The sequence below is a fragment of the Fukomys damarensis genome, unplaced genomic scaffold (genome assembly GCF_012274545.1).
Source record: "Fukomys damarensis isolate Sample0158 unplaced genomic scaffold, DMR_v1.0_HiC HiC_scaffold_10, whole genome shotgun sequence".
Lineage (NCBI taxonomy): Eukaryota > Metazoa > Chordata > Mammalia > Rodentia > Bathyergidae > Fukomys > Fukomys damarensis.
In genome coordinates, this window is record NW_022900922.1 from 28,264,936 (window position 1) to 28,292,883 (window position 27,948).

At 42.0% G+C, this 27,948-nt stretch overlaps 1 protein-coding gene and 1 long non-coding RNA gene across 5 annotated transcripts in view; one reads left to right on the forward strand and one right to left on the reverse strand.

Moving 5' to 3' along the window:
- The window catches only part of Phactr1 (phosphatase and actin regulator 1), a 514,585-nt gene that overhangs the window by 308,621 nt on the left and 178,016 nt on the right, over positions 1–27,948 (reverse strand). The gene's annotated exons all lie outside the window — the stretch shown is intronic.
- Positions 1,904–9,249, forward strand: LOC104861439. The gene is made up of 4 exons (XR_780037.2): positions 1,904–1,929; positions 3,288–3,408; positions 3,672–3,790; positions 8,953–9,249. It is a non-coding gene; the product is annotated as an uncharacterized LOC104861439 (long non-coding RNA).

Sequence of the window (27,948 nt, forward strand, 5' to 3'; positions counted from 1 at the left end):
TTTTTTTTTTTTTTTTTTTTTTTTTTTTTGCTTTCAGGGATAGAATACAACTCATCAACTACAGATAATTTCTTCCTGGAATTATTGAATCACCGATCGGAAATACACCTAGGACATATTCCCTTCTATGTTCCCTTTAGCACCCAGTGACTGGGATGGCTTTGTGCATAACATGCACACCCTGAAATGGGTCAGTCATGCATGTGGGGAGGAGATGAGAAAGGTGACCCAATGCTGGACGGTTGGCACGGAAAGATATCTTTTTGCTACCCCTCTGTGTTTCTGGATGTGACTTCTAACATCTTGTGGCTGCTCTCTGAATAGTCGTACTCTTCTTGTGGGTTACAGGTGTGTAAGCATGAACTTTGCTCTCCTCTCCTAGAAATGCTCAGGGGTGAACTGCCAGGCCCCATCTTGGTTTCCCCAGGCTCCAGAGACTCGTACTGCAATTGATGTTTAGGTTTGTAGAACATTGTTTTGTAAGTATCCTAAAAGTATGTTCTTACTCAATTCTCAATACTTCGCAAAGTAATGGCATGTTGTTATGCCCATTTTACAGATGAAGAAACAAGAGCTCATTAGCTTCTATGATTCAGCTTTTAGTCTTTGCATTCCAAGGATAAATCTCTTCCTACCAAGTAGTACTTCCTGTCTTGCTGTCTTGTTGAGACAGAGAATACAATTAGCAGGGTTTGGGAGCTAACATAGCAAAGTCACATCCATTATACGTGTTTGGTAATTTACATTTGAGAATGTTGCACAGACATCTATTCTTTCTCATGCACAGAGCATCTGCATGAAACTCTATCCATCTGAAGTTTGTCCTGCCTTTAAGGACCTTCATGAGAGTGCAGTTAAAGGTTGGGGGTGTAGCTCAGAGGCCGGGAATTTGCTAGCATGTGTGTGGCCCCAGGTTTGACTCCCAGTACTGCCAAGAAAAGCACATAGTTGAGATGGAGAAAGACAGAACCTACAAATACACCCATCCACAGCAACTCTCTAGAATGTGGTTGCTGCTGGCCTTTATCAGCAATGCTAGTTCTAGCAATGTTTCAAACTCATACTAGCTAGCTACTTAATGGTTTATTCAGCACTTACTTTGTAAAAGGATCACTATGAGCACCATAAAATTGGATCTCATGAAAACTCTTGGCTCAATTTAGACACTTAGTTATTTGGACTCAAGGAGGTTACATACCCAGATCTAATCAGTGGCAGAATCAGGATTCAAACTCTACTCTTCTGTGACTTCTTATCTTGGCAAACAATGTAGAGAACTAGCAAGAATAAAGGGGCTTAGATTCTAAAGATATAGATTCAGCTCCTATTCAATGGTCTCCATAAATATTTCTTAAATTGTTTTAATGCATTCTTTATGCTTAGCCAAAATTTACGATCACTTTCGTTTATTGTCCTAACTTGCATCATTAATATAAATTCACCAGTGTCTAAATCCAGTATTCTCGAATGTGTTCTGATCTATGCATATTAAAACAGGACCACAAAAATTTACAAACTCTAGGTAACATTTCCCTCAATACTTCAGTCACACAATTATGAAGTCCTAGCATCATTTCGAATCTCATTTTCTCATTCATTACACGAGGAAGGAGGGGACAGAGTCCTTTGTGAGGTCACTCAAACAGGACGAGGCAAAGCCAGAAAGTGGGAGACCCAACAATCTCAATTCCAAATGGGTTTAGTGAATCAGCCAGCAATTAGTATGCGGATGGGACCCATGCGGGATGTATCTGCATATTACGCTTGGCATCACACTTGGCCTTCCTTAGAATATTGGCTCTTATTGGTTCTCTATAGCCCATAAATAAAGTGCTTTATCTCCTCTGATCTCATCATGTGCCTTTGTGATGTGGACAGCACAGGGGCATTGTTTCCATTTGCAGATATGGAGAATGAGTCCCAGAGTGGGTAAGAACCCCTTTTCCATGCTGCCTGTCAGCACTAGAGCAAGACCATACTGCAGGGCAGTGCCTGGGCCGACCTCCCCACCTTCCTTCTTCCCTCTTGGCCTGAATGGGATACAGTGATTCACAGAGCACTGGCTTTGTGGTCATGAAGACAGGCACTGTTCTTTTCATCTGTGTGTGTCAGCAGCTGCTCATGATTTATTGAGTTAATTCTCCAGAAAGCCGAATGTGACTGCCTGAGTTCATATCTAACAGAGTAGTGAAGAACTTAAACTTTGCACCTGGTCTTCCATTTCCTTTGGCTGTTTTCTTTCCAGTTCTGTCATCATGGCACAGTGGGACCAGGGTGAAGTAAAAGAAGAGCCCAGGGTGTGGAATTTAAGGAGGTGTTCATCAGATATGTGTGTGCCAACCTGACAATGAGCAGCTCCCTAAGCTTTTCACTCTAAGTGTCTCATTTGCCCCCTCTAGTCCTAGTTTGGAACCTGGGACAAGTTCCTTAATTTCTATAAATTTCATCTATAATCAAACTCAAAATGCCAACCTCAACATCAAACTCAAAAGGCTGTTTTAAGGCTAAATGAGATGTCTTGTGCAGTGTGTGAAACATAAGAGTCACTCACAATTGGTGGCAGTTATTATCAGGGGTTCTGTCCTCAGTCCCTTGGACTTGGCTGCACAATCCTCCCCGCCTTCCAAAAGTTGCTCAAAACATAAACAGATCCTTTCTTATAGCTACTTTGTTTTTTTCCCATTTATTTTGCTTCAACTTCATCATGGCCCAGCTTTGCGCTTGTTCTAAGGGTCACTTTGAAACTGACCATCTGTCTTAGTTACTTCCTTGGGACAAAATACCCAACCTCCACAACTTAAAAGAGAAAAAGTTAATTTTAGCTCACATTTTTTAGAGGTTTCAGCCCATAGTTGGCTGGCTCCAAGGCAGGGTAGCATGGCAAAGCAAAATGGCAGAGGAGAAACAGTCCATGTCAGGGTAGGCAGGAGGCAGTGAAGCAGTGAGCCGCTCTTTTCTTTTTATTCTCTTCAGGCTACAAGCCCATTGGCTGGTGCCATCCACACCCAGTGTGGGCCTTCCATTATTCACATCCAGAACTACGTTTAACTAATCAGCAGTCTAATTTAGTTATTACACACCCTTAATCCATATTCACACTCCCTAGATCAGCCACCTCCAAAAAGCCCTATGTATGAATGAACACGTGAGGCTTTGGAGGGACATCTAGATACAATCCATAGCACTGTCCTTCTACTTTTACTAGAATTCTACAACTTATTAATTATGATACCATTAAAAATTACTTTGCCATTGTCTTTTGTTTCCCTCCTTATGGTATCTGGCAGGGAAAATAGAAACAAGAAGCAAAGCAAAAGCCTGAAAATGGTGGATTACCATTAATGAAGAGATAATGAAAGGCATTCTTAACATGTCTGCAAATCCAGATGCCTTGGCAATTTGTTTCAGGTGACAAATTTGGAAAAGTTTTTACTGTGTTCGGTTAGCCTGATGAATGATGCAAACTGGGAGGGGGACAGTTTAAGTTTAACAAATACAAATGGTATGGAAATTCCAAGGTAATTTTCTATAGTGCAGAATTTCAGTTTTCTACACTTTATTGGGAATTATTACCAGTTTACATGTATAAAGACCTTTATGTTCATTATATAGTAATACTGTGCCTTGGTTCATGAAAGTTTATGCTCATCAAAACTTTGGTTTGTAAACAGAAGTGTTCAGCAAAATTTTGCTTCCATTCATGAACTTCACATCACTTGACAAACATGACTGCTGTCATCTTCCCTGCACGACATGAACACAGCCTTCTTTCCCAGAATCATGGAATGAAGTAAGTCCATGAACCGAGTTACCATTGTCTTGATTGTCGGGTAAATTGGGAGCAGGACAGAAACAAACTCAGTCATTCTCGTAATATCTCCTCATTTGTTCACTCATTAAACACATTGGGAAATTTCAGTCAACACTGGCGTGAATATTTATCTGTGAACAATCGTAATAGCAATAATCCTACTAATACCAACATGTTTGGAATGCATAGTGTGTTCCAGGTAACATATTCAAATACCAGCTTTCCTATGTCTGTTTGACAGTTATCTTTCCAAAGAGATACTAGTGATTGTAAAATGTTTTGAAGACGAGAAAACTACTGGAGACAGACAGAGTTCAGGAAGAGATTTTGTCAGTTTTGACCGCAATACTCTTGCTGTTTCCATCGTACCCCAGAGATTCCGTAGTCCCAGGCATGGAGCTGAACTCCAGGAAAACAAATAGAAGAAGTAAAAGGTGCAGAGGTCTCTCTTAAAGAAGCTCAGTGTCCAGCAAAGATCACACTGACTTATGCATTGTACATGCCTCAGGGTATTAGTGCTGCATTCACATTTCACTCAGAACATGAGGGTTAACTAGACTCTGGGGTTCCTCCTTGATAACAGTAGGGAGGGGCAAGTGAAGTGGACTTCCGGTTATAAGAAACATCAAAGTGGAAAAATGCCCCGGAACTTTTTGTGGGATAAAATTAATTGTAAGATTTATAGGGACTTGAGCAAATGAATTATCCTAGCTCCTTGATTCTAAAGCGTGACTTGCACATTATTAAGAATATCTTATCATCATCAATGTTCACCTTCAAGGTTGCTGAGTTTTCTTTTCCCCTCCAATATCCTTATAAGGACATGGGATTTAAGGGATGAGCCCTTTAAATCTGGCATTTTAGAGTCAAAGAAACTTCCAAATTCCTCTCTTGCTTCTAGATTACCACACAAAGGTAAAAGTTAAAGCCCAAGGGCCCGAAAGAAAGATTGCTTCCACCCTGTGCACAAACTAAATTCAAGTGGTCTCTTTCACCAAAAGATAGCCAGGCTACTTCTAGGGCTGAGAACACACTTTTCCTTCTAGCTTTTGATTTAATAATCTGTCCTAATGATACTAAGCATTGGGCAATGATTGTATGGAACAAAGAAGAATTGAAGGACCTTGATTACTTATGATAGACAACATGTTTTATGCTCAGAGTGGCATCACACAACAAATTAATGAGTACTTTAAAATACAACCAACCTCTATATGTTAATGAGATAATGATAGCTATGGCAGCTTTTGCAAAACCTGGCTAATTTTATGTATAATAACAGAATTCATGTCACGAAACGCAATTATAAATACACTTCCAAAGTCTATGCTCAACTCCTTTCAGCTGAGCATAGGTATAATTATGCATAAAGTAATTTTTTCTTTTTTTGCAATTTGAAGTGTGGATATGTGTGTGGTGTTACAATGGCTATGGGATGAAAAGCAACACTAGGACTAATGGGAATTTTAAAATGTCAGCCCTGCAGTTCCCCAGAATTGTTTGGCAGGTCCTGGATGAGAAGGAAAATGTCAGGAAGATTTGCAGATGGGCCAAATGGCCAGCAAGACAAAGCCTGTCTGGTGGAAACTGATCTGTGGCTCCATGAAAAGTGGTCTTCCTGGCTTGATTTATAAAGATGACTCATCTTGCAAAATGCATTTTTCCTGAGGGGCTACGAGCACACAAGATGAAAGCTCAGAATCAGTACACTACTCTTGTCATTGTATCGCTTTCATCACCTTGAGAAGGTAGGATAACATATTTGTGGTTCTTTTGCTGGCCATGGACCACAAGATGGATTCTAATTTTGGTGGTACTATTGGAATAGTGGTACCCAAATAGCCAGTTACCCCTGAATTCCTGAGCTCCTGAGTGTAGCCCAGTTGAATGAGAGTGAGCAGACCCTGAGAGGCATCACCCACCTCTGGGTTTGAGCTGCTTCTCAGTTGTGGTTCTCATTATGGAGCTGAGCAGAGGCAGCACGCTTAAAATATACATGACTGGTACTGATATGGGCTTAATCCCTCTGTAGGTTCAACTTGTAGGTCTGGACTGGGGCCCTGTATCCTTCCAGGCCAAGATATCCTGCAGTGTAGACTGGCTAGAGAGAAACTTAGAAGACGCTATATCTCCCTGTGACAAATTTATTCAATGACTCTTCTTAGCGTTCTTACTAATAAGAGGCTGACTTGAAAAGAATAAACTGGTATACAGCTCAAAGTACCACCCCCAGCCATGGAAAAAGGCACTGATGAGGCCAGTATGAGGATTAACTGGGAGGATCCACGTGCAACACTGAACTTGGAGCCTGTTACATTTACTTATTATTAACAAAAACCAGAATTACAATTACAGATGTGAACACTGCTTATATCTGATACTCATTACCCAGCCACTGGCAAAAAGGTAATGGCAACTTTTAGCTAGAAGTCATTTAGATTTTTGAGATAGCCTGGGTAAAGTGCTACAACATATTTGAATACTGATACGTTGAAAGTAAAAAAAAAAAAAAAATTAGTCATTCATCACTTTGACAACTTATTCTACTCAAGAGCCCAGACATAGGAGTTTCTCATTCTCTTGAGTTTTATTAGTTATTAATCATTCTGAGTTCGTGACTGAGAGCATACTGAATGTCAACATTATACTTTATGTTAAGGACACATATATAGGGTAGTCTAACATTTTAATTTTGATCTAATTTTTTTCTCCCACAAGATAGGTATCCCAACTGCTTAAATTATGTTGCCCTTCCAAATGCAGAGACATGGCTATAAATTTAACACAAGGCTATATGTGTTCTTGTTTTCATCCACGCATTCGTCATTCAATAGACAATACATTAAGTGCCCTCCTCTGCACCAGGTTACTATCTTAGGTGCATGAGAGAAATAGTTGCAAAATAAATAGTCCCTTCCTTCTAGCTTATAAACATGTGACAGAGCCTGCCATGGAAACGGGTAATTTAGAATATGCATGTTAAGAAATACAGTGAGGCTGCAGAGAAAGAGCTAGCTGTCTAGAGAGGTTTCATTGGATGCTGACATGAAAGCTGAATGACAGATGAGTAGAAATTTTCCAGGGAAGGAAAGCAAGGAAGGAAGATAATTTGTTTTGAAGTAGAGCTGTGGAAATTCAGGGCTTCATATGTGAAATTCAGTCTGAAGAGAAGTGAGGGATGATGCTGCCTTGACAAGAGGCTGGGAAAGACCCGAGGCCGAGATAAAGAGTTTGGCAAAAGGAAGTCATGTGGGTGGTTTGGCTTTGCTTTGCTTTAAGTGAATAGACTTACACTTGCAGGAAACTGAGCAGACATTGCAGAGGGCCTCTTATTCCTTTTCCCTTCACACTTAGTTTCTCCTGGTGAGATGTTGGATTAGCCAATTAGTCACCAGAAGTTGTGAAGCAAGGTTATTTTAGGATGATCCTGGTAGATGTCTATGGATAGGGCTGAAGTCAGGCTTGGATGACAGTGAAGGCAGTGAGTTCATGTTGCCACTGTTAAATTTAAGATGCTATGGGACCCCAGGAAAAGAATTCGCACAAGTCTTAGGACAAGGACTGGAATATGGGATGATATAGATATCTTGAGCACTGTACACTTAAATGAAAAGCCCCAGTGAGCACTCAGAGAGTTTCAAGAGAGGTAAGAAAGGCCTAGAATAAAGCCCATAGAATTCCCAATGTTTAAGTGCCAATCAGGGTGGAAGATTCAGTAAACAAGGCAAGAGGGAGCAGCTCCAAAACAGGCAGAACCAGCAGACATGGAGTGCTGAGGTTTGGATATGGTGGAGGGTTCCTGACACTTCTTGAGATGAAGTTCATCATCATTGTGAGATAGTGAGAGAGTAAAAACTTAACTCCACTAGAAGGTTTGAAGGTGGGACCTTTGGAGGTGATTAAGATTACATAAGGTCATTAAGGCACTCATGACTGAATTTAGGTGGCTTTATAAGAAGAGAGTGAGACAACAGAAGAGACACACATGCACCACTGCTTTGGTGTGATACAACCAAGGGGATCCTCTCCAAAGGTGACCTCGTGCCAGCACCATGCCCTGAACTTCCAAAACTATGAGTCAAATAAGCATCTTTTCTTTGTAAAGTTAGCCTTCACCAGGTTTTTCATTATAGTAATGAAAAACTCACTAATCCACTAAGGAAGGAGATCATAAGATGTTGCAGACCATTCAGTAGAATCAAGTCGTCTTCAGAGTTTGTCTGAAAGTTTAGGATGTTTCAAAAAACAGCATTTTCAACAGTGTCAAGATGTGTGGCATGTAAACACAATCCCCTGTGAGCACTTCCTGTTTGGTAACAGTGACAAGTTTTGAAGGTTTACCAGGTCATTGCTGCCTTTGTGCCATCGTGAACTGTGCCCACATGTGCACAGCTTTGTAGGTGGCACCTGTGGGTGATGAGAACTATCCAGATCTTGCAGGATTTGAGCCCCTAGGGTCCTCTCTCACATCAAAAAGGGCCAGGACAAACATACGATGCACTTTGCTCCTCTTGAGCTAAATTTTAATAAAGATAGCAGAAAAATAACCCCACCTTTTAGGAGCCCCCTTGAACTTAAGGAAAAGCTGTGTGGATCTTTGGATCCGTTGGGGGCCCCTGGAATCATCTGAGAACTTTTTAGGTATTCCCTGGGGAGATGAGGTTTGAGATGGAAGCAGTTTAGATTTGAAAAGTCCTATGCAGTTCTAAGCTGCCCAGTGCCCAGCTGCTCTATTCTGCTCTGGATTTGCAACAAGAGGCTCTTGGGACTTTGGGTACTAAAATCTGTAGGAAGTTTTTGACATATGAAGTGCTCTTAGGAGACTTAGCAAGGAGCTCATAACCAATCTGCCTGGCAACCTGGCTTGATAGACTGACTAATCACATGACAAACCTCAGGATCCATGGCTGTTCTGTACTCTTTATAATCTCTTTCCATGGAGACCTGGGATATCAAGTTTTGTGCTCTTCTCAGATGGGGGCATCTGATGCTTGTTCGTACATCTACATTGGCTTTTTCTTTATGAAACTCAGTGTCTAAGCTGATATGCCAAACTGTGCTTCTTGGGGGGTGGGGGAACTGATGTGAACTTTTTAAAGTGTGGTGGATGCCCCTTTAAAAACATGTTATTAATGCCCTAGACTCCAGTTTTGAAGATACACAGGACAAAATAAGACATTTATGAGAGAAGGCACGACTGGTTGAGATGGGCCACAAGATGACATCTATTACCCTTATGTATTCTTCCTAGCGGGGTGCATCCTGGCTGTATAGATGTGAAGAAAAATTACCAGCCCACAGAACCTTTTCAAGGTCAAACAATTGATCTTAGGATAATACAGTCTGCACAATACAGATAATGAAATAAAACCACCAACATTGACCCTCTGATTCATTTTGGAAATGGGGTTCCCTGAAAGCCTGTTCCAATCCTCCATGCGGACGAAGAGCTGCTGTGGAGCTCAGGAGTCATTAACTATCTCTTGTTCCTGGTGCTGTACATTTGCCTCCCTCCCTAGTTAATAGAGCTTTCAGCGAGGGCTTCACAGTAGATACTGGGGTCGATTTTCTGCCTTAAATCATGCTGAGGCTATTTTGTGATGATTTTTGGAAAAGGGATAAAAGCAATAGAAAAGGTGCCTTGTAATAAACCCTTTGGAAAAACAACACAAACTCAAAGGCTACTGTTTTTCACCTGAAATATCTAAGGACAGTGTGAATCTTCCTTTTTAAACAAAGAATCATTTGGGTGTCTCATAGGCCTGGACCCTTGTTTTTGAATGAAAAATAACTTCAGTTATTCCACAGACAACCACATATTATTTAACATATATTGCCCTCTAGCAGGTGCCTCAGTATTGCAAGGATTGAATTCAGACAGTTTTCCCATGTCAGGCAAGTTCATGGAAAGGCTAGACTATCTCACCAACTCCCAGAGTTTGGATTTGAACATCAGTCAAAGTCAAAGCCCTGGTGCCTAGACTTGTGTTATTGGGTGGTAGTGGAACCTTTAAAACATGGGGCTGAGCAGGGGGTCTTGGCTCATTGAGGGTGTGCTCTAGAAAGGTTAGAGGGCCCCTGACCACCTCCTCACTCTCTTCTGTACAATGGCCGGGAAGTGAGTGGTTTCTCTCCCTAATTCACTCTCACCGTGATGTGCTCTCTTGCCATAGGCCTAAAGCTAAGGGCCAACTGATCATAAACTGGAATTTCTAAAACTGTGAGCCAAAATAAACCTTTTTTTCTGTGTCAGTTGATCATCTCAGATATGTGTTATATTTACAGAAAATTGGCTAACACATCAACTAAGGACAAAGAGTACCAAACTCGAAGCACTAAGCACTGATCTCTGCAGACAAGAAAAGAAATAAAAAATTAAAATGATCCTACAAAAAATCTGAAAAATCACATATGGCCACAATATTCATGATGGGGTTGAGTTTACATGGCATACGGAGTCAGATAGTGAAAAACAGTGAGTGATAATGAGGCTTTTAAGTCAGTGGGGATTTCCTGTGACCTGCTATACTCAACTCAGGGTTAAGTGTTTGGGGGATTTGCTCAAAACTATGCTATGACTAGATGTCTTATAAAGTGTTTCTCCCTATTTTCTTCCATGCTTCACCTTCTAGGCAGTCTGAATTTTCATGCCATTCAGAAATGATATGTTCCTCTCTGAGCTCCTTTATCATTTAGCCATTCTTGAGACGCCTGCCTTGTGTGGTCAGGCACCATAATTAGATACATATGTCACCTGTCCTTGGTTCAAACTTCCCTGAGGCTCAGAGACACGTTGCTTGCTGGACTGCCATAGTGCAGTGTGACCAAACTGATGTGGCTAAGATCTGCGCTTTGCTACTCCTTATCTGTCTTTGGACCTTAGTTTTCTCATCTGTAAAGTGGAAACATTCCCATTTTGATAACTTCCAGGAAGATTAGAGTCTGACCTGTTCATAGTAGGTATAGGTATCTAGTAGATAGTGGTAATTATTGTTGAGCATACTGGGTTTCCATATATATATTTTCATAGAGCTAATGAATGAAATTGAAATTTGACTTTTGGTTATTGTTTCCTACCTACTAGAAGATGAATAAAACTTGAAGGTGTTTATTTTCACTCAATAAAGATTATGGATTCATTTCTGCTATCAATGTGTAATTCAATGAAGTCTCTATGAGAAAAACATAATCTGGCCAAGGTAGTTTTCTTTTCCTACATTTTGAAACACATACCTTTTTCATTTTATTGAAAATTTATTTATTCATGTGAGAGTTGGTCAACTTTCACTGATACAGTGTCCTCTGACGGTCATTTATGTCTCTGTCACTAGATACCTGAGCTTTATAAGGCATGGACCGGCAAATACAAGACAATGTGTCTCTGGGTGGCCACCATTAGTTTCCAAGGTGTCGGCCATATTATGGCTGGTGGATTCACTTCAGAGCTGCTATACGCCATGGTTCTGTCAGCTGTGTCACAGAGGGAGAGGCATAGAGAAAACCTGCCCACTCCCCTCTCTTGGCTGGCCTGGGCCCCCTAAGTGTGTCCTACAAAAGCTGGACTTGGCTCTCATTTATGCACCACTGAAGAGCAGATGGGTCGCTCTAGAGAAACTGGGCCAATTGAGATGAGCAGCTCCATTTCCCAGTATTCCCTGCTGTGATGAGGAAAAGGGCCGCAGAGCTTGCTAGGGCTGGGTTAACAGATATGGAGGGCAACTAGGATCTTAGGGCGAGGGGCTTGGGGACATCATGCACTGATAGACGGTGGGAAGAGTGGGAAGCCTAGGCAATGAGTATGAAAGAGCGGTGGATTTAGGTGCTACTGAGTGTGTCTTCCAGGGAAACTCCGAGTATTTACTGCACATCCAAAGCCACAGCAAGACAGCCAGGAAGCTTTATGCTTGCCTTGGGCATTGGTGCATTTCCAAATTAACCCTCAGGAAGACTCCACCTGGAAAATGTACTGAAATCATCGAGCTTGGAGTTGATGCATGACTCACTGTACCTCCATTGCTCTATTACAAATGAACAGGATTTGCTTTCAGCTACTGGTAAAAATCATTTCTTTATTCACTCTGAAGACATTGCATGGTGCTCAATTCCATGCCCTTCACACTTTTTAATTCACTTCCCTGTTCAATTAATATAATTACAAAAATAAATCTAAAACTAATTATTCCTACATATAATTACATATCGCAGAACTCAGCACTTGTGAGATAAAGGCAGCCACAGCTATTTTGATGATAGTTCCTAATAGCTTGGAACTATAACTTAATTGCAGTTTAAGTTGGCACTGGATGTAAACAGCACCACTGCTATTATTTCAGGATGGTAGCTCTGTAAGGAAGAGTGGGTTACAGTTAAATTTTGATAGAAGGGTCAGTAGCTTCCATCAGTATCAAGAAAGCCAGCAGAACAGTGAGGAGATGTGAAATGAAATGACATGGGACCTGTTGGCCAAGCTGTGATCTTTAAGAAACAAAATTAATGGGCCAGGGATTTAGCTTCGTGGTTCAGGCACCTGCCTCACAAGTACCAGGACCCGAGTTCAATCCCCAGCACCAAAAAAAAAACAAAAAAAAGAAAAAAGAAAAAAGAAAAAAATTAACAAACAAACTTCCTGACTACCCAAGATCTATGCAGGTATTTTGGATTCTGGAGATGTCCATCTGTGCAACAATTAGGAGTCTTATTCTCCTCCCACCTCTATTGCCTCAGTATTGCTGTGCACTCATCATTTTTATCTTTCTCTTGCCTGTCATCCTTTCTTCTTTTCTCTGTGCAGTCACTTGGTACAGGTTACAAAAATGCAAGTCTGGTGATGACACTGCTCTGGTGAAAATAACCCAGTGGCTCTTTCCAACCAGGAGCAGAAGCCATTCCTATGTTGTCAGGCAAACCGTTCTAAGGACACTGAGATGAGCTGCTTTTTACCTACCATGTATCTATCACCTCCTCCCTCCAGTTCTTTCTATTGCCAGTGTGTCCAGTGCTGGCTGACTTGCAGTTCTGTGATCGCGGTTCTTAACGCCTGCATTTACCTGGATCATAATCATCAGCCTCTTTCTTATCTGCCTTTTGAGATAAAACAGCACCCGCTCTGTAGGCCTTCCTTGACTCCTACATGCAAGATAATCTCCATTGCAGATGCCAGCCACATCCTGGCTTTAATTCCACAGTTACGCTTAGCATATTTTACCATTCTTTGCAATTATGAATTATCTTTCACATTAGACTGTGCATACATTAAAGACAGCCATCAATCTTACATTTTATTTTTCCCTAGAACTTAACTGTCTGCTAGATCTATAATGGGCAGTCCACATACGATTATCCAGTTTTATTTTTGACCCAAAATGTTTTTTCCAGAAAACAGAAGATAGAGGGAGACTTAATAGTTGTCTTGCAGTATTTGATGGGTTGTGATATGGGCAAGGGTTTACACTTGTTTGGCCTGGCCCTGGGAAGAGAGCTTGGTCAATGCAGTGAAGTAGGTATTAGATCACTATAAAGAAGATCATCATAACTGTAGCTGCTCAAAGAGAGAACTGTCTCTCGAGATGGGTGGTGAGTTGCCAGTGATGGACTTACCTAGACCAAGCTGGAGATGTTGCAGAAATCATCTCAGTATCATTGGCATGACCACACTGGTTTTATTTCTCTTTTGAGATATATTAACAAAAATATGGCATTGGTGTTCATTACCCTAGCATTGTTTGTTTCAAAGAAAACAAAGCCATAAATAAAATTGCCAGAGTCTAAATTTGCTTTTATCAGTACCCTCACATGCTTGATATTAATTATTGAATATTTAAGATAACCACGACCAGGATAATTACTAAATATATGATGTAGTTCCAGTGAGGTTTGTAACACAATTTAACACTTAAGACTCTGAATATATTTTATTGTTTTGTACCAGGGATTGAACTTCAGACTTTGTGCTTGTGAGGCACCACTGTGTGGCAGCACCACTGAGCTGAATCCCCAGCCCAAGATTCTGAGTTTTGTGAATGATAGTTCATGTATATGGGGAATATCCTATTGATTCTTAAAGACAAACTTTAAAAAAAATCTTCTACCTTACTAATTTAAGCCAAAAGTGACAGGGACATTGTTACAATTTTTACTTGCAATTGATAGTTTGACATTTCACTACAGTTATAAAAGTGCCATCACTATTCGAGATTTTATATATCATATCATTTTATGCTTCCTGTTTTTTTTCTTATTGTAATAGTGTGGGGTTGAAACAAAGGATTATGGTGAATCTGAGATGCTGGGCCATTACGGTAGACAAAGTTAATCAATCATTTTCCTCTCTTTGAAACATGAGTTTTATTGCAAGGGGCAAAGCTTGGATAAGCTCTTTACATTATATAACCTCCTAAGTACAGTTTTCTGTTATCTAAATAAGGCCCCGGAGGAAAATTGATTCACATTATTGCAAAGTAGCCTCACAAAGATGAATATGGTTATTTGAAATGTGATGTGCCGAAAAAATCATTTTGGCTGCAAATTAAGTGAGTCCTTCCAATTAGGGTTAGGACAAAGAACCTGGCTTTCAGAATGAAGTTTGTTGCATTATTGAACAGAAAGAACACTAGCCGTGTTTTCTGATTCTTCTATTCAATCTAAAAATATATACCACCGAAACAGAGAAGCTTCCAGTTCGAGATCGGGCCTGCCAGGTGACCAGGCTGCTCCTGGCCAAGGGGCTTCATGTGCACTTCACCCTCAATGGCTACGAGGGTCACATGGCCTTTGGTAAGGCCAGCTGTCAATCAAACCAGCCGGAGCTGCCCGCCCAGAGCTCAGGGAAACCACTCCAGGGAGACTGCCGCACAAGTGATAGCACGGAAAATTTGCCTTGGTGGCTACTGGCATGGTGGCTAAAATAGCTCTAATTTTGGAAGGTATCTGAAGTGTTAGGTCCTTTCCTCTAGCTGCTCAATTTCTTCTACGGTTTTATGTATTATCCTACTAAATAAATTTTCTCTTACCATGGGTTTATAGTTACTTGTACTTTCTTTATTACACCATCACTAAGGGATGCTTTTTCAGCATTCGCAAAGCGACAGTCCAGATACTATTCAAGGTATAGTATGGATGTCACTAGGCAAACTAGCTACAATCGGCACACAAAAAATGGAATCAGATATATAAATTTGACCAAAATATATGGTGAATAAATTTTAAAATTTTATTACAGTAAAAGGCATGTGGCTACTAATCTCTTTCAAAATATTCCCCCTTGATTCAAGCACACTTGACATCCTTGTCACTTTCTGAAGCAGTACTGGAGGAAGTCTTCTTTCATGTCTTTATAAGGTGTGATGAAAAACTACGCTGAGTGCTGCTGCCAAGGGCTATCCCACGCAAAGACGGGGCAGTAAAAAACATCATGGTGTGTCCTTATTCACCTTACTCACTGAATCTCACGCTGCGTGCCTTCTGGCTCTTCCCCAAAGTCAAAATGACCCTGAAAGGTAACTGTTTTGAATCGATTGAGGACATCAAGGCAGCCACACAGCACAATTAAAGACACCCATGAAACAGGACTTCTACAACTGCTTCAGAAGGAGCAAGAATGAAGGGATAAGAGTGTTCAAAGTAAGAGGGAGTGTTTTGAGGGGGATCATGGTAATGTGTCTTTTAGTGTAATAAACTAAAAAGTTTTTTTCTAACATACTCTGTATGTATGTGAATTTTTTCTTTATTTCCAGATACATGCATTTTTAAGGTTACCATCTATTGAATCCCCTATTCAGTCTTAAAATTTATCTCTTAACACTTGTAAGAGTAGTGTCCACAAGAACCTAAGAGTCTCATTGCCATTTCTACAGAAAGAATAAAGGATGAAAAGGTATACGGAAAACAATTCTGAGGGGTATAGTTGTCACAACTGATGAACCCACACTGATGTATCATTATCATTCATAGTGTATATGAGGGTTCACTCTTGATATTGGGCATTCTATGGGTTTGGACAAATGTACAATGACAAGCGTCTACCATTAGAGTATCATTCAGAGCAATTTCACTGCCCTAAAAATCCTGTGTATGCATCCTTTCTTCCCACTGAACCCTGATAACCACCGAACCTTTTACAGGGTCCACAGCTGTGTGTTTTACAGAATGTCACAGTTGGAGTCGTGCCATATGTAGCCTTTCCCAACTGGCTCCTTCCATGTAGTAATGTGCATGCCTTCCCGCCACATCTTTCCATGTGCCGCACGAACCACTCCAGTGGAGGGTGCTCACAGTGAGGAAGGCTGGGCATGTGTTGCTTAGTGATACTACAGGATGCGACTTCCTTTCAATTTTGCAGCGAAGCTAACACTGATTTTAAAAAATAAAGTCATTTAAAGAACAGCATCCGGAAAAAGAGAAGTTGAGAATTTGCTTACTAAATCTCCGAGGATGCTATGACCAGACTGGCATAGCCTGATGCCACAGCCGTTGGTACTGTCCCAGCGATGGACCTTGCTAATATTTCCTCCTTTCCAGGTAACTTTGAGATTAAAATTGGGCTTTTTCTAGAAATCATGTCTCAGGCAGAGACATCACGGACCATCTCTTTGCTTTAAAATACTATTTCACAAGTATCACTTCAAATATTACCCAAGGACCTACTTATTGTTTCCTTCTTTCAGGTTAAGAGAGTCAAACCATATCTTGCTTTTTGAAAGTGATATTGGCCTCGGTGTAAAGGATGATTGAACAAGGAGGACAATTAAGCCATGGTATCAGAAGAGTAGAAACAGCCTAGGTTGGGGATTATGAGAATCTTTGTATGTCAAAGACAGAAGAGCTTAAAAAAAAAAAAGAGGCTGAGATTGGAAGGATTTAAGAAGGTGGAATTAGGAGGGCTTGATCACAATTGAAATCTATATGAAGGGAGATTTCAAGAAGGATTTCTATGTTTTTGCTGCAAGTTTGATATTAGCTAGACTTGGAGACACTGATCACGCTTGACTATTTTGGGAAAAAACTAATCAAATTTCTAGATCTTCAAAGCTGAGGCCCAGCATTAAGGCAGAATGACCTTTTAGAGGTCATTCTATCCTGCTATTCTATCCAAGTGTCAATTACCTCGAGAGGAAGCTTGTACTTTTGAAAATGGAATATCTATATAGAAATATAAGATAATAACTGGTCTTTAAGGAAGTCTTACATAACCAGACAGTACAGTGGCACATGCCTGTAATACCAGCACTGTAGGAGGCTGAGGCAGTAGGATCACTAGTTCTAGCTCAGTCTTGGCATCTTAGAGACTTAGGAAAACCTTGTCTCAAAGGGAAAAAAAAAATCACTAAAATATTCCTGGGGATGTAGCTCAGTGTCAAAGTCCTAGTGCTGCACCGGACTGGACTGGACCAGAAGTTTAATACAATGAAGAACACAAAATAAAATAACAATTTCAAAAATTAAATTATCATTTCCAAAAATGATTTCAAAAATGAAATTATAATTTTCAAACTTCTCTCATTCGTATCCAACGCCCATCTGCTTCTTTGGAGCAATAACAAATTTGAGTTGATTCAGTTTGGTTAACTTGCATTTTACAAAACTGCATTTTTTTCCTGATGCACTAGTTATATGAAGTACTAAGAGTTCTACCCGATAGTTGAACAAGCAAAGATAATTTTGTAATATTACTGAAAAGAGAAATGCACCAACAGCTGCAAAGATTTTCATAAGGAAAGAAGTACCAACTACAGAATCTCATTAATTTTTCCATTAGCACATCATTTTTATTTAGTGGATATATTAAGAATTTGAAGGAGGAACAAGAGAATCACTATACTAATATGGTTACTAGCACTGGTCATCTTTTCATTGGTTGGCCTTAATTCTTCCCTTACTCAGAACTTTTCTTCCCTTTCTATGTATTTCCCGTGAGTCTGTCCCTTCCTCTCACTACTGTGGTGGAGCTAAATGTCAATCAGAAAAATCTTATTTCCCCAAATATAGTGATTGGCCCACAGAGGGCACATGACCTATGCAGGGCCAATCAGAGTTTTTTGAGGATAGACAGCTTCATTGTGAGGAGGCTTTCCTCTCAGAGACCCTGAGCTCTTCATCTTGGGCCTAGGAATTGTCAGGGGCCAACTTGGGGAGAGGAAAATTTGAGCTTGAGCATATCTGTGACATGTAGAAAGTTTAAAATGTAGATTGATGTGTATTTTAAGTCAAATATCAATTGTGCAATGCAGATGTCCCTCCTTCATTCCCAAACTGCAATGATCTTGTTTAATTCTACTGTGCATAAGAAATAATATTTTAAAATTATGCTAATTAAATGGTTAACACCAGAGCTGCGAACAGATCAACTATCAGGGAACTAATTTATACTGAGAACACTATTCAGTCTCATACAAGTATATGGACAATGACAAGGACACAAAATCTGTCTTATTTAGTCTATTAGAAAAACAGAAGGGCAGGAGAAGAATGACAGAAAGAGGACTCGTAAAAATCTAACTGTCTCTGTTTCAGAATTTAAAAGTTAGAAACAATATTAAAAGTAATTTATTAAGCCACTTTCACATGTATGTCAAAATATTGTCAAACATCCAGGAACTTAGTTAATGGGATGTTGGCACGTAGGACTATTCTAAGGCCCTATTATCACAACACTATTGTAAAAAGATGACAGGCACCTACTAACTCAAATGGATACTTTTAGGATCGAGCCATGGTTATATGAAATTGTCAAATGCCCCTGCTCCCCCACACCACCCCAACCCTGTTTTTGGTCCTCTGTTCTCAGACCACAGGATTCCTAGTTATCCTTGACACCCCTTCTCTGGATGTGTAGTCAGGTCCTGTCCTTTCTGAGCCAGTGTCAGTGATCTTTGTCTTACCAGTCACATGTGATTGTTACTCTGTCTCCTCCACTAGACTGGGAGCCAACTGAGGCAATGATTACTTTGGTTTTGGTTCTGGTCCCAAAAGAATTAGCAGGGTTCCTGGCACGTAAGTAACATTTTATACGTTTTGAGCTTAAATGAGTACAGTACCTGACTGCTGATCAGATGCGGTATGGAAGGCAGGCAGGCTCTAGAATCAGCACCAAATATCTTACTTAAAAGATGTCAAGTTTTACACCAAGTTGAAAGACAGGAACCTATATCCAACTTGAGCTCACCTCGAACGTGTGCTTCAGGGGTTGGTTACCTCCAATCTTTGCCTCACCCTGATGACACAGGCAGGTCCTGCTAAACATATAGAAAACTTGTCTCTCTTTATACCAGGCTTTCTGGGGGCAGGCACTGGGCATCAGGACTTTTCAGAAGTTTCCATGTCATTTTTAACATTGAAGCAGTGGACTAAAAACACTGAATTAGTTCATGGGTAGGAGGCTCCCTTTTATTCATTTGAATTTCCTGCTGTTTTCCTGGAAGTGGTTGGAATCTTGGTCTAATAAACAGCATCAGTACTGAGTGCTCACGGAGGCTCCATGGATTTAAGGCAGCAGAGACGGGACGTGGACACATCTCTCTCAGCAGTCAGTGTCTGCTCTTCATGCTGCATTATTAGGCTGGTCTGGTGGGATTAGACTTATGCTTTGCTAAGCCCTGGGACCTGGGGGTGTGTATAAGTGGCTCATTTTGTAGGTAATGAGTCATTTGTCCTTCCCCAGGTCAAAGTGGTGACAGGAAGATGAAAATAGAAAGCGTTAATATTCTCAGGCCGGGAAAACCATTAATGAGTAGTTTCTTTCTTTTTTTTTTTTTTTTGGTATTGGGGATCAAACTCAGGACCTTGAGTTTGCAAGGCAGGCGGCAGAACCACTGAGCTAAATCCCTGGCTAGTAATGAGTAGTTTCTATAAAAAGAAGCTAGTTGAAAAACAAAACACTTCCAAATAAAATTCCTAGCTATTGCTTTTACAGCTAATTTGAGAAGTTGTTCATATGTCTTAGTCATTTAATAAACATAAATGAAATGTCTCTGTTCTAGCTAAAGCTATGAAACAAATAGTTTGGTAATCCCTAAATCTTAAAATGGATGCTGATATTTTGTTAAAATGATAAGCAAACTCTTCATATAAAAACACATCTTTTGAAAGTTAAAAAAAGGATTTTGTTTTAAAAGTTTTAAGGCATTCACCTCCTTAAAAAATGTTAAATTATAAAATGTGGTGTTATCAAGGAATGAGAAGAAACCCCAAATCCACAGATATTACAAGTGAGTTCTGGACCCCCGTAGAACGGTTTAGGAACATGACAGGCAGGATTCTCTCTTAATTTACCTCAGGCGTTGTACATATCTTCAAGCTCAGCTGGTGGGGAAATGTAACAATAGCCAGTGATTTAAGAACTATTTTGTTTCACACGACCTCAAGAGTCCAGCTATATTTCTTATCCTTAAAAAAACAATTACAATCCCATCTGACTTTTGTTTCACAATAGTTATGCTCTGGGTTGGTAGGGAGATGGCTGTCACTCTTGTGGGGCGAGGGCGGAGGAGCTAGAAGAAACCAGCAGGGATCTGGGAGACTGCGCTGTGCCCTTGTTCTTACATAGGAAGGAGATCCTAGAATCAAAGAAGCCTGGTGGGATCCAGTCCTGGTGTCCTTGTAAGGAAGTGAACTTCATTTATCTTTGGATTTAATCTCGGCAAGAGGTGACCTGTGACCACGCTGACCATCTGGTGGGTACATTTGTAAGAATCCTATATAAGGATGCTAGTTGTGATGAGAACGGCTACTTCTTGGCTTCTGCTTCGGAGCACATTTCTCCTTTCATAAAACCTGCCCTTTAGTAGGTGGTTGCCTTGTGCCTTATACAGTATTGGTCTAACTGCTTTCCTTATCCCTGCTCACTTGATCCTCCTAAGAACACTTTAAGGTGTCTTTCCAGGATAAAGAAGGAAACTGAGGCACAGACAGGTGAAGGAGGGTGACCAAGTCTCCTGGGCAGCGTGTCAGGAACTGGGGTTTGAACGGGGGTGTCCAGGCTCCAGGGCCTTCCTCTGTCACGCCCTGCCCTGCCGTGTCCCAGGTGGACATCCGCTTCCTTCCACCCGCAGGTCAGGGCCTTCTGCCCCTCACACCTGGAAGCTGGAGGAGCCACCACTGACTGAGAGCTTAAGGGATGGGAGCTGCAGGGACCCTCCTGGGCCTGGATAGGTGACGTCGCTGTCTTTGGGAGCTGGGTGGATGAGAATGCTGGTGGGGATGGGGATGACCTGTGGTCACTGGAGGGGACCCGGGGAAAGAGGCCACTTAGTGGACATGAGCAGAACTGAGAGGCCAGCGGCCAGAGGAGGGTCTCCGAGATGACTGGTCGGGCTCTTTGGCCTCAGCTCTGCAATGTCTCTAGACATTGCCCAGTGTCTCCCAGAGGGGCACTTGCCCCCCCAACCCACTTGTTAAGAGATTGTGGTTCCGCATAAACACTGGAGTCCAGTTTTCAAGCTTTGGGTGGCTTTCTGTTTTGCCTTAGACTGTATGACAAGAATGGTGACATGAACACTTGATGTTTTCTTTTCTCTTTTCTTCTGTCCTCTGTATTAGCTCTGTCATCCCTTTACCTCCCAATACTGAGGAATGAACTCAAGGCCTCTGATAATTTCTAAACTGCCCAGACTGGGCTCAAACTTGCAGTCCTCCTGCTTCAGCTTCCACGAGCACCACCACAGGCTGCTTGAACAACTCATCACCGTGTTTTGGGCAGGATCGCAAAGGAAGTCCATTGTTCCTGGGCTCCTCCAATTTCTTCACATACAACGAAGGCAAAAAAGTGGCCGTCATGCTGTTTTTGTTATAATGTGTAGAGAGGGCTGCAGGACTACTCTTACAAGTAGAACACAAAATCCTCCTTAGCCAGCAGCCCAAGATACCGTGACCTGGCTCAATTCCATAATCAGCTTTTCTTTCCTTTGGTGCTGGGAATTGAACACAAGGCCTGGGGCATGCTAAGCACACACTCTATGCCTGAGCTACGCTTCCAGCTCTGGTTTATTCTTCACTCACTGAGAAATTAAGAGGAGAGCAAGAGAAAAGGGCTTCTACTCTCGTTATCTTCTTCCCTCAGCAAGAGAAGCACATTGTAGGGGCTCGGTGTGTGTCTCTGTGTAGAGCACTTGCCTAGCATTTGTGAGGACCTGGGTTCCATCCCTAGCACGAAAGTCAAATAAAATCAAATAACGTAACATAAAATAAATAAATAAGCACCTTGTGCTCTCTCCCGAAGTGTGTGCCATCCTTCTGCTTGTCCTCTTTATCAACACGTTTCTGAATTTCCCTTTGCAAAATAAGAGGAAAACGTAGCAATTTAAAGTGGAAGGTAAAAGTTGTCTGAAAAATACAAGAAAACCCAAGCAAGTGAGGCTTAAATGTAAGTGCAATTTCAAATGATGAAAATGAAAAATTACACACACGAGTAAGGAATGATGAGTGAAGAGAAGGTAAAAACAAAGCAGAGTAATTTCTATGAAAGGGTCAACACTGCACCTGGACCTCGAGGGGAAAATCAGTACAGTGCTAAAATAATGAAAGATAGTGCAAGTGGACAAATAATTTAAGAACCCCGGAAACCAGAGCTGCTCAGCCACAAAATGAGAAGGCACAAAAGGAAGGTCCAAGTGATAACGAGTCACAAGATGAAATCAGTTTAGGCAAAAATGGAGTGAAAGAGACTAGTGGAAAAAACAGACAGGAAGACAGCAGTATGTGGAGAAAGGGTTGAGACAGGTAAAACAGGACAAAGAGGAGACAATGACGAGACCAGAACACGTTCAGAGGAGAGGATGGGTGGAGAGAAAAGGAGTAGCGAGACGGCACCGGGAGGCCAGAGGCTGTGGTGCTGGGTCTGGCAGAGAGAGGGTTGCCGGGTGAGAGGTTGGCTTACATTTGCTGATCTGGCAATCGAGGCTTCAGAGAGGCTCTCTGCTGGGCAGAGGCAGTGCCCCGACTGACCTGGATTTCTGGCCGCCGGGACAGAGGCCAGCAGTACCGGAAGCTGGTGGATTGTGCCTCCCTGGGTGGCAACCCCTTGGGGCCCCTGCAAGCCCATCTGTCTCACATGAAGGCGCTAGAGGAGGCACTCAGGGCACAGGCAGAGTGAGGCTGAAGGACTCCTGATCAATCCTAATGTCACCTATTTTCTCCTCCGGAATTTCAGCTGCCCTGTTCATGCTGGTCTGAGTTGATCAGAGAATAGAACTCCTATGCTATGGTTTGCGTCTAGAAGCCCCAAAGCCTTATGCACTCATAGGTGGGGCTTTTGGAGGTGACTAGATCATGGGTGTGCCTGATCATGTGACGCTGGTTCAGGGTGTGCAGTAACTAAATGGGTTTCACATAGTTTTGCATGTGGGTAACTGAAGACACACCCTGTGTGTAGGTGACACCAAACAATAGGTTTGTAGCCTGGAAGGGAAATAAAGGGATAGAAAGAAGTCAGACTGTGCTGTATGCTGCCTTCTATCTGCCTTACCATGGACTGTTTCTCCTCTGCCATGCCAGCCTGCCTTGCAGCCAGCTGACTATGGACTCAAACCTCTACAAACTGTGAGCCGTAAGAAACTTTTCCTACTTTAACTTGTGGGTGTCAGGTATTTTTTTTCCAACAGTGAGAAAAGTAAGATGCCCTTGAGTTCATCCTAAGTAATCCTTATGGCTTCTAACAGAAGCTATTCTCAAATGATCCAGAAGAGGGCGCAGGTAAACCCAAGTCCACCCCAAAGCTAGGAAACAGGACCTTGACTGCTTTCACCCAGCTGCTTCATTGCCTTGGATTTTGGATTTTGTGAACAGCGGCAAATATCTCCATAGAAACCCACACTGTCACGACAGTTTCACTCACTCCGATAAATGAAATGAACCACATGTGGTGGGCTGTTTGAACAGTTTACAGGGAAAGACAAACTGCATTACCTAGGGTGACAGGTGAGGGGCTAATAAGTCTCTTTTGGAGGTGATTTAAATCATGCTGCCTTTATTCTCTTTTATATAGTTGTTGATCTAGTACTGTAAGTCAGGCATATAATGGGTGTTGCGGGGGAAGAATAAGGGATATGATACAGACCATACTTGTAAGGAATTTACAGCCTCGTAAAATGGGGGAAACACAGGCAAATGGACACTTTCAGTCTAGTGTGATGTGATGGAAAAGCAGGTGCCACATGGGAATGTCAAGAGGCGACTGTCACAGCCTTAGGGGGGTGGTTCCTGGGAGGCTCAGTGTGAGGAGGTGAAGCACAGCAGTAGGTGGGTAGAAGTTCTAATGGGTAGGGGATGTTTCATTCTCAGGACACAGGATGTGAAAAGGGCCTGGGGTGAGGCATGGTGGGGCAAGGAGAGGGAACTATAAAGAGAGTCCTGCAGCTGGAGTCCAGTGCAGCAGAGCTGGCTGACACAGGATGCTGAAAAGGTGAGTAGGCAAGAGGTCACAGAGAACCTTCCAGAACAGAAGCTCAGGGCTTTGCATTGTGAAAGCAATGATGAGGAGGGCCTGAGAGTAGGGAAGGACTGTAGTTGAGACGAAGTCCGAGTTCTGGCTGCTGCGGGGAGGCTGGGTAGGTAGGAAGCAGAGCGGCAAGCCTGTCAGGGGGTGGCCGAGGTGTCCCTGTGCAAGAGATCCCTGTGGGCCACACTAGAGCAGCAGCGTTCCGGGTGGGAAGAGGTGGCGGTGTCGGGAGGGCTGCAAAGCTCCAGGTGGGGATTTGAGGGCTGTTGGCTCACAGCCAGAGACACCGTGATGCAGGAGTGGAGGGCGGAGGACATGCACGACACGAGGCGCAGAGGAGCGACAGGAGGGACAGGACGCAGAGAGGAGGGAGAGGACAGAGCAGTCGGAGAAAACACCAAAGAGAACGGCGCCTGCAGAAGTCACTGAAACAGTGTTTCAAGGGGGAGCAGCCCAGTGCTGAACGAGGGCCCCAAAATCCAGTAGAATAAGGAGCACCAAGCGCCCACTTCATTTTGGACTTCAGGCTCAAGCAGGCATCAATAGGACACCCTGCTGCTTGACTTGAATTCTACCCCTTGGCACAGCAGAGGTGGAGAACTGACTTTTCCAGCTCTCTAGAGAGATCTGCCCATCTCCTGCCACAAAATAAAAGCACAGAAATGCTACTTAAATGACAGGAAAGAACCGCACAGATCAAAACCAACTGTGTGGGAAGAAAAACACAAGGAACTGTCAGTTCACTGTAGTTTTTTTTTTTTTTTAAATGAGACATCTTATTCCCTAAAGAAGTATGGTTAGAATTGGCTTGCAGTGCAGAAGAATGTTTTCTGTTGTTTGCTTTTCTTCCTAGCCAGACTCTCCCAGGGCCTGGCCACATCCAGTACTCTTATCTGGATTTCCACCCCATGGGCTGTCCTCCATCTTAGCCCCATGGGAAGCACTCAACTGTACTTGGGGTGGGGTGGGGTGGGGTGAGCTGGCTGTTCTTGGTCCAGGGTGGGCGACTCAGAAGTCTTGTAAATGTAAAGGAGAGCACAAAGTAATCACACTAAGAAAATTGTCCAAGGAATACGTGGTCAGGGTTTCTAAAGAGCCAAGAAGAAGAAATTCCAGAACAAATCTACCAAGTGGAGTCCCACCAAGGACAACATACATATGCAGCTTCTAGATTAATTTCTCCTACTCTACAACTGAGGCCTATCCTAGTACTCACATGCAAGGGTAATGCCTCCTACTGGTTTACACTACTGTGATAGCAACGGGGTAGATAGTCATTTCTTTTGTATGTGAGGGTTCTGACTGATATACATACATATCATTGTGATCCTGGCATGTGATATAATAGGTGTTTATTCTACTTGCAGGAATCCTGCTGTTAATTCCCTCAGATGGGTGGGCGGGGTACCAATCAGTCCTGTGAAGCAGCATCAGCAACATTGCTTCTGAGAAGCTGTGGTGCACTGGCCTGGTGTGTCTATCTTGAGCCATACTCAGAACTCCGGCGAGGCCTCCCTGTCACGAACCCTGCTGGAAATTCCACTTAAACAGAGCACTCAGTCCTGGCTGCACATTAGCTTTGTAGCAATCCCTCCTTATCCATGGGAGATGCATTCCAAGACTTGAAATGACTGCCTCAAACTCCATGCTCTCTTCCTATACATACACACCTATGATACAATCTAATTTATACATTAGGCACAGTAAAAGATTAACAACAATAACTAATAATTAAGTAGAAAAATTATAATAATAATATATTATAATAAAATTGCCAGCGTCCCTACTCTTGTGCTTTGGGTACTGTTAAGTAAAATAAAGCTCAAACACAAGCACTGGGATACCATGGCAGTCAATCTGATGACCGAGACAGCTATTGAGTGACTGATGGGTGGGTAGCATATACAGCACAAATACGGTGGACAAATAGATGATCCAGGTCCCAGCAGGATGGAACAGGATAGTGTGAGAATGTGTCACACTACTGAGAAAGGCCCATACTTTAACACTACAAATTGTTTATTTCTGGAATTTCCCATTTAAAATAAGTTCCTATTAAAATTTCCATTTAAGAGTTGACCCTGGGTAAGTGAAATTCTGGGAAGTAAAACCAAGGAAAAGAGGGGAATTTGCATCTGGAAATTCTGGAAACACCAACTGGTGAGATCCACCCAGACCATCAAGTCTGAATCTCTGAGGCATGACAGCCAGACATCCCTGGTTCTCACATCCTCTTAGGAAATTCTCATCTGAAGACAGCCTTGAGGATCGTGGATTTAAAGTTCTGATGATGATGATGCACTTTGGCCTCATTTTGATGGATAAAATTGTAGGAGCACAAGACTCTTCTGCAGCACATTTTATGTTTTATGCAGAAAGCAGTTGCCACATTGCTGTGTGTGGGCTTCTAAGCACCAGGGTGATGGAGGGACGCTTTCTTGTGTTATTGTCTGTGAAATGCAAAACCCCTGCCATCTCTGCTTATTAAGGTTTCATTCATTATAAAAATAGAACCACAATATCAGACAAGAGCAGTTAAATACATATGGGATATCCTGACTGAAATATTATAGACATTCAAGTAACTATGCAGATTCATTAATTTGCATTCATTTATTTAACAGGTATTCATAGAGTCCTTCTTGTGTGCCCAATAGTGTTCTAGGCCCTATGGATATTGTAGAAAAGCAAACTAATGAACAAGAGACATTAACTTATTTTTATAATTTTTCATTTTTAGTTTTTAAAGACAGGATGTTGCTATGTAGTTCAGGCTGGCCTTGAACTCACTATGTAGCCCACACTGGCCTCAAACTTGTGGCAATCCTGCCTCAGCCTTCTGAGTGCTGGGATAATAGGTGTGAACCGCTGTACCCAGTAACATTAACATTTTTGAGAGGCAGTTAAAAACAGCACACATATACTTGTGTCTTGTTAGGATATCTGCATAAAATAGGGAAGGGTATACATGGGAATTTTAATTCAGCTGGTTATCTGTGTGTGATGGTTTTGAGTGTAATTTTAATTTTCTCTTTTTTGGGTTTTTTTTTACTCTAGGCTGGGCGTTTATTGCTTGTGTCACTTACAGTGTGGTAAGCTGTGTTTTCCGTTCTACTTTACAGAGGTCTCACAGCTCCAGTAGGGAGTGTGTTCCTTGCCCTCGACTTGAGGCCTGGCCTAGCTGGAGTCCGAGTGAGGAAGCAGTAGGGCGAGCAGAAAGGTCAGGGAAAGGTGCTACCAATGACAAGTGCACTACTGCGGTTTACAGCGTGATAAATAATAAGCACAATTATATTCCTAGGATATTATTATTCTTTCCCTTTACTGGCTTGTTTTTCCGTGCGTGTACCTGAAATCCTAAGGGCCCAGAAAGGACTGACAGGAAGGAGCAATTCTGTGAATTTGTAACATAACCTGCTAAATGCAATACTGACAATAGACATTAGGCGGCGATAAAGATTAAAAAGTGATTTACACATGTGGGACTTATTTATTTCACTTAGGAGTATATCTTCAAAGATTCTAATAAGATTACTGACATTTAGAAATGGGAGGAAAGGAGCTAAAGGTGTAGGGAAGGTGTGATACGTAGGGGAAGAGCAAAAAGGGAAAAGAAAAAAATGTGAGAGAATGAAAAGATGAAAATAAAGTGTTTGTAGATGGGGAGGGGAGGAGGGGGTGAAGGGAGGGCAGAGGTAAGGGGAAAAAA